This window comes from Python bivittatus, unplaced genomic scaffold (assembly GCF_059951505.1).
Source record: "Python bivittatus isolate LINGU-HERP-01145 unplaced genomic scaffold, Pbiv_v1 ctg000850_np1212, whole genome shotgun sequence".
Classification (NCBI taxonomy): domain Eukaryota; kingdom Metazoa; phylum Chordata; class Lepidosauria; order Squamata; family Pythonidae; genus Python; species Python bivittatus.
In genome coordinates, this window is record NW_028277112.1 from 64996475 (window position 1) to 65004069 (window position 7595).

Consider the following 7595-nt stretch of genomic DNA (forward strand, 5'->3'; position numbering starts at 1 on the left):
GATTTAAGAAAATAGATTCTCACGATCCATTCTTTGAGACCCCATTAGAAGACAAACATGGTTCCTTCCATTCACTGGGTTACCTTGGGACCGTCAGCATTTTTAATCAGTTCATTTATACATGCAAAGTTTTGATCTAGATATCCAGAACTGATTTGGGACCAGATCATTGGAAGGTCTGAACTCTGCTTTCAGCTGAATAAATCAGACACAGTCCTATATGCCAGCTTTGACTGAACTGCGGATTCTGTGAAATATTTATGAACATTCCAGGTGCTCTGTCATACTGTCTGAGTCACTATACATGATCAGAGAACAACTGCAGTTATGCATGGTAGAAAAAGAACAAGCGACACTGGGGTGGTTGTCATGTTTTAGGTCTGCCTTTTCTATCTTTACGTCCTTGGGACTTGTACATGAATGACATATGTATGTGAGAAATCTTGTAGGGAGCACAGCAGGTATATATGTGTGTATGTGGAATGTGTATCAAGAAACTATTATGCGTAAGAACCCTGCATTCAGACATTCATAAGAGTTTCAAAGTGAATGTTTATGTGTTATTGGGAGTAAACCACAGGCAGCCTTGTACACCATCCTGCTCCCAATCTTCTCAACGTGCAGCAAATTGAAACTCCTCTTTCCATTCCAGCCCATTCTTGACCATTTCCATAATGCTTCCTCTTCTCTTTTGGTATAGGATTCAAAGACCCTATTTTCCCCACTTTCCTAACTGTGTATTGGCAAACTCATTCGAGTCACATGGATCACTCAAGAAAACACTAGTTTAACCTGGGTTGGCTTTTCACCATTTTGCCCATCCAAGATTGTGTTCCTGCTCATCCAAAACCTGCATGAAATCAGTTCCACAGGTGACACTAGTATCAAAGAATTCTGAGATCTGTCTTTCTGTGAGTGGAGGGCAGAGCATGTCCTCTCCCCATGTACTTAGCAATTTCACAAAAATACATTTTCTTAGGAAGCATGGCAATTAAAAATGTTTCCATTCAAACCAATGGACCCTTACTGCGGACATGCCTGTTCCTCTTGCCCTTCAAGGTAATACCACTTAAAAACACTGCTTTATCTCTCCCCCCCCTCCCCAACAAATCTTAAAGAAAGCACATTTTGACATACAATGTTGGGCTTTGCCTGTTTGTTTTGTCTTCCTGTTCTAGGATCAGAAGTTATTTTAGGCCTCAGCTACTGGGTGCCACACATCATTTACTAGTACTTAAAGAACATCATCTTGCCATCCAATGACTATATTAATTATTGACTTATTACAGGCAAAACCTTGTGCCCAACTAGCTAAGAGCAAAGTATTAAACCAGGGATTTACCCAGCAATGATTGATGCCCTCCATTACACTCCATTAGATATTTTATCCTTGTTCAATGAAGAGCAGCCAACTTTGTCAAGTATTTTCAGTTCCCTCTGGTCTTATTGGTCCAATCTATTCTTGGGGAGGTCCCATAAATGGCCGCATATGGCTTTGTGTCTGTAGGAGTGATGACGGTACAGATGGCGTTCATTGCCCACCAATTTAGCAGAGCCCCTTTTATTGTACATCTGACAGCACCAGGGAGCTTTGCAGATCTAACAAAATATATCTATTTTCTAATTGTCTATTTATCACTTCCCCTGAATGTGTAGGGCCTCTCCTTGGAAAGCAAAGAGGTGGAGGGGGGGAGTGAAGTGCCTTGAACAATGAGGCTTGTCAAGGCACTTGCTCACTTTAAATTAGGGGTCTAGTTGCTAAATAACTAATTTAGTCCTGCTATCAGGCTGAAAAAGTGGGTATTCAGTGTAAAGTGCCAAGTGGGGAATTGATTATGTCTTTGGTTGGTGTGCATGATAAAACTGCCAGACCTGGCCAGGGTTGAAGACTGTAGGTAGTTCCCATGAGGCGGGCAGCTTTTCATCATGGAGAATTAGCACGAGATCTACCAAATAGGCTGAGCAGTATGGCAGCTGAATCCCTCACACTCTCCGTACAAAACCATGGAGCTGGGTCAGTCGCAAAGGGGCTCATTGTTTGCTCAGATCTCTGCTCCCCGCCCCTCCCCAGACTGTAAAGAAGAAATGGTGGGTTGTGTCCCATTTGTTGTTGGGAAATGAGTGGACGCAAAAAGGGAGCAAAATCAGTTGTGGCAGGCAGAATTTTCAGTAGGAAAATAAGTCAATTGGAGGCAGGCCGTGCTGAGTGAAGGCAAGGGATCAAAGAATCCTTGGGAGGGGAAATGCTCCTAAAGAAATCTTCTCTTGTTTATTATATGTTTTGTTCCTTTTAGCCTTTTAGCCAATAAAAGAATCCACACAAATGCTTTTTAAATCATCCCAGGTATTATTAATGTTCCTAAGCCTTCTCTACTATCAGCATTTCAAGGGAACTAGAAGACAGCCAGGAAGGCCTTGGAAAAGATATTCCTCGAAAAGATTGGTATAGGGCAGGCAATGGTATTCCCTGTGACCCTCTATGGAAGCGAAAGTTGGTTACTGGATAGGAAGACTATTGACACCTTTGAACTTTGGTGTTGGAGAAGACTCTTGAGAATACCGTGGATAGCCAAAAAAACAAACTGATGGATCATCAAACAAATCAACCCAGAGTTCTCACTTGAGGCCCAAACGACCAGGCTCAAAATATCCTACACATTGTGCAAAGACTTAGATTTTCTAAGGCTCTGATGCTGGGAAAGGTGGAAGAGAAGAAGAGGATGACCAGCAGACAGGTGATTGAGCTTAGTTACAGTAGTGATAATAGTGATTGGAAGACCTGAAAGGCCAGGTTAGGGACAGATAGTCATGGAGAAAATCTACATAGCTGTTAAGAGTCAACACCAACTTGATGGCGTATAATCAATCAATCAGTCAATCAATCAGCCAGTCAATCAGAATAGTAAGAGAGCTTTTCAGCTTCAACAAATTGATATAGCACTTACCTTGCATTTCTTTCCCAGAAAAAGTCCTTTCTATAAGCAGTGGAGGACCCTTGGGAAAGTAAAGTCCTGCTTAAATCCTAATCACAAAAGTATGAATAATAATATAAGGCCAATAAAAAAATTGGAAAAGATATGCAAGAAACTGGGGGTACCTAAAGCTTTTTCTCAACCTTTATTGTATGGATAAGCTTTTGTGGCATGACGTGGCTCTAAGGTTTCACATTGGGTTCCATGCTGAAGTCCAACTCACACGATTCAATAGCTTGTAGACTAGAATTCACTAGGAAGAAGGCTTCTTTCGGGTTTGAGTGATTCAGAAGCATATTTTTATACTGGTAAACTTAGAAACATTGGATCCTCTCTCTGAAGCATGAAGGGCAACAACAGATGGGTCAGGTTAGTGGCTGATCCTTTGACTCTGCTCATAGAGTGAGTGAGTGATTGCACCTTGAATTTAATGTGTGTTTAATGCATTTGCTTAGGACACAGGTCAGTCTTTTCATAGAATTTGTTTCAAAATAAAAACTTTCTGATGGAAGCCCCATCACCTGCCAACCTTCACCCCATAATCATCTAACATTTTAATATTTTTAATGTGGTGTTAAGTATCTGCATAAATTCCCCCTTGTGAATTTTAACTGAGCTTTCAAAATCTCTTTGCTTAAGGCAGCAAACCTCTCCATACTTTTACTTCCATATAATTTTACTTTAATTTACTTTATTTAAACAAGCCTTCCTTCTCCAAGAAGCCCTGTGTAGGATTTCACTGTTAGTTTTGATGCCTCTGGACTTCTGGCATGTATCTCAGGTGCATCCTTCAACGTTGTCAGCTATCAAATGCAAAATACCATTGCAGGTCAGATGCGATCACGTATTAAGCACTATTACTTTCCAACTGTCAAATCTCAAAATCAGATTGTGCACTGTCAGACACAGATATTGATCTAAGATATTTCCAGTATTCACCAAACATTTTGTATCTGTGATTCTGTACCTTTTATTGTTACTGAAAAGTATCTGTTTGCTCTGAGATAGATATAGACAGATAATAGTTCAACAAGCTTACTGTGTTTATTTAAGAGGATTATAAATATATGCACATTATACTCATTAAAACTGAGCAAATGCTCCTAGTTGGAATGGATTATATCACAATATTTCTAAAATCCATTTCATTGGGAATTCCTTTAGATTCCTTTATGAATTCTCTTGTTAAAATGAGATGCTTTGGTTATTGTTCTCTAGAATTCCAGCCCTAAGAGAATATTTGAAACCCGTTGGCAGAAGATGGAATTTCTATTTACTATTAGCTGTTTGCAGCTGGCTAGATACTCAGCATCCCCCCAGCAAAGTTGCCATGAATGAAAGCCAAAGCCATGTGTGTTGATTTGTTTGTACATTATAATTCTTCATCGTAACAGACCGCATAATGTGGGAAATGGCCAAGGCGGTGCGACAGCCCACAATAGACATCCAGTTAAGCACTCACAGTTTGCTTTGCTAGATCCCAATGGCATAGCCTCCAAACTGCTTAGCAGACCTGGAGCTTTTCCTGCTAATTAAAAACAAAACAATCCAAGGCACCGTAGAATACATTTTATTCTATTTCTACTTTCTAAAAATAAAGTTCTTTTGTTGTGTACACGTATCATCCATTTTTAGTGGAAATTTACATGTGCACAATTAAATTATGCACAACTTTGGGGGGAGGGATGGCAAATAGATTCTAGGCTTTTCTCCCCCCCCCAACAGCTGACTTACATTGTCATATCTGACACTGCCAACCATCTATTTAGCAGGGGAGAGACCCTTACTTACAGGAGCACAGAAGGATTAGATGTCAAGCAGACAAAGGTGGTGCCTAGTTCCAAGTAGATTGATTTGGGAAATTAGAAGTACATCAGCTTCATGTCTCTAGGATTTTATTAGGGAGGAATTACCCAAAAAATAGATATGCATATATTTCTTTGAAAGAAGAAAAACAAAAAATTACTAGCAATCAGACTACATAGGTTTGATCCAAATTGTATCAATCCATTCTGATCTATTTATCTGATAGAATAATTGGTTTGGTGGGTAATGAAAATTCAGGGGATTTAACATACTGACTTCCACAAGGCTTTTGGCTCAGTTCCACGTTGCTTTCTTCTGCCTCTGAGATCAGAACTGGGATTAGAACCTGGTAGGAACCTCTTCTTAGAAGTTGGAGTCTAACATTTAAACAGATGGATATTTCAGTTAGTGGAGCTTTGCTTGTATAGGTGTAGGAGAGTTCATCAGTTAACTCTCTTGTATTTTCCTTCTTAAGTGTCCCTTTGCCCTTAACTATGCATTTATCATAACTTTCAAGTTTAATAATGAAAGTCCCAGCACAATGGGTGAAGCGAATCACATGGAGACCTTCCCCCAAGGACATCTGCCCTTTTAGAATGTTGCTAAATGGTTTTCAGTTCAAAAAATACATACAACAATGCATATCTTTAAGAAAAACGAACAAAGAAATGTGCGTGCTAGGAAAAAGTCTGCAAAAATGTCTTACTGTAAGGATGAAATACAGAAGAGTCATCATACAAGAGAAGATATCTACAAAACTATATCTGGAGAAACATATGTCAACATGTAGATCAATTTTCAGCTGTATTTATTTTTTCCCCAAATTTATAAACTGATGAAATAAACTTTTGGCTGGAAAAAGGAGAAACGGAACAAATGCAGAATTGGTAGGTTATCCCATTCCTTTTTCCCCATACACTTTTCAACTGTGTGTGACTGCAGCAACAACAGGACAAAACAATGTATTCACTGGCTATACCATTTCTTCAAATCATAACTTAGTGGTATAGAATACACCCACAGCTAAGTCTCTCACATTAATGCTGTAAACTTCAAAGACCACATCAAACTTGTCCACTTCCCACCTATTTCTTTCGCCCACATTCATCAGGGCTATTTTAATCATCTTCTTCCAGCTTTACCGGCTTCTTGTTCACAAACAATGACCTCTGTTTTTCATAAGCCTATATTTATTTTTCTCATTCCCATTCCCCAAGCCTTTCTTCTGCTTTCTAGTATCAGAACAATTTAGCCAATTGCAGACAGACATATCTGACTTTTATGGTGTTCTCATCCAATCACTATTTAAGGCTTCATCTGTAGTACATCACAGTGCTGCATTCATGCTGAAAACACTATTTACCATATTTGAGTTTAAGAAAGCATGTTTTCTTAGATTCCATCAGCTAGCATTTCCCTTTCCCCCCACTTTAGAGATAGACCAATCTCACAAGAGATAAACAAAATCTTCATTTTTTAAAAAAAGGCTATAACTATAACCTTTTAACTTTCAATATTAAAATGCATACATTTTATATATAGAAAAATTTATAGAAAAATTTATAGAAAAAAAATTACAGAGGTGCCCAGAACTTGGTAATACAATGATGACAACTTAATTAAAAGAATGGGGGGGGGTATCCCCAAAGAAATCTAATACTCTGGTTAGACTACAAGATGTCAATGGTTGCTACGAATAACAAAAACATGCTGTACTGTGCACATAATTCCCTAACTTGTACATAGAAGCAAAGAGCATTAAATAATGAAACTTCAACACAGCACAAAAATAGAAAGGAAATAAAAAACACCAGGGCAATTTCTAGCAATTCATTTATCGACTTCCATAGAATTAGCAGACTTCCAGAAAGCAAAAGTTTCCTCTGCTTTTTTCCTGGATTTCTACAGGTTCTTGTAGATTTCATATTTTAATTAGATGCGGTGGGAAGATAGTAAACCCTACTTTTTCCCAGAACTTCTCTCGAGTTCCTTTCCCACTTTGATAAGGACAAAACTTTTTCTCCATTTCCAGAAGAAGGAGAGGAGGAGGTAGCTGACATATAATAAAAAGCATCTCTTTTATATGATATAAAATATGATATATGACAAAAAGCATCTGTTCCTCATAGGTATGTATGCTTGAGTCTGCAGCCCGGCCTGCATATTCCTTCACAAGTCCTGAAAGCTGCTGCCCGCCCACCTACCAACCAGTGAGGAAAGGTTAAAACATTTAGTAGTAGCAGTAGTAATTTGTATTTAGCATGTACTTATAGCTAAGGGAGGAACAGGAAGTGTAATAAAATGCAGTATGACACAATGCAATCCAATATTATCAATAAAAATATAACAATGAATATAAGACATCTAATACCAGTGCAACCATAATGGAATTCTATATCAAAGAATGTTCTTCTGGCTCATAAAGGTCCTACAAGGGATTGGACTCTCCACATAATTCAAGGGGGAGGCAATTGAGGGGTTTTAGCTTAAAAAAAGGAAGTAGGGGAGATGTGATGTATTCCCCCCCCCCCTTTGCATAATACTAGGACCTGACATCATCCAATGAAATTGGATGGAGAGAGATTCAGTCCTTTCCTTTCCTTTCCTTTCCTTTCCTTTCCTTTCCTTTCCTTTCCTTTCCTTTCCTTTCCTTTCCTTTCCTTTCCTTTCCTTTCCTTTCCTTTCCTTTCCTTTCCTTTCCTTCCCTTCCCTTCCCTTCCCTTCCCTTCCCTTCCCTTCCCTTCCCTTTCTTCCCTTCCCTTCTCTTCCCTTCCCTTCCCTTCCCTTTCCCAAGGTATACTGATGGCCATCATCTTG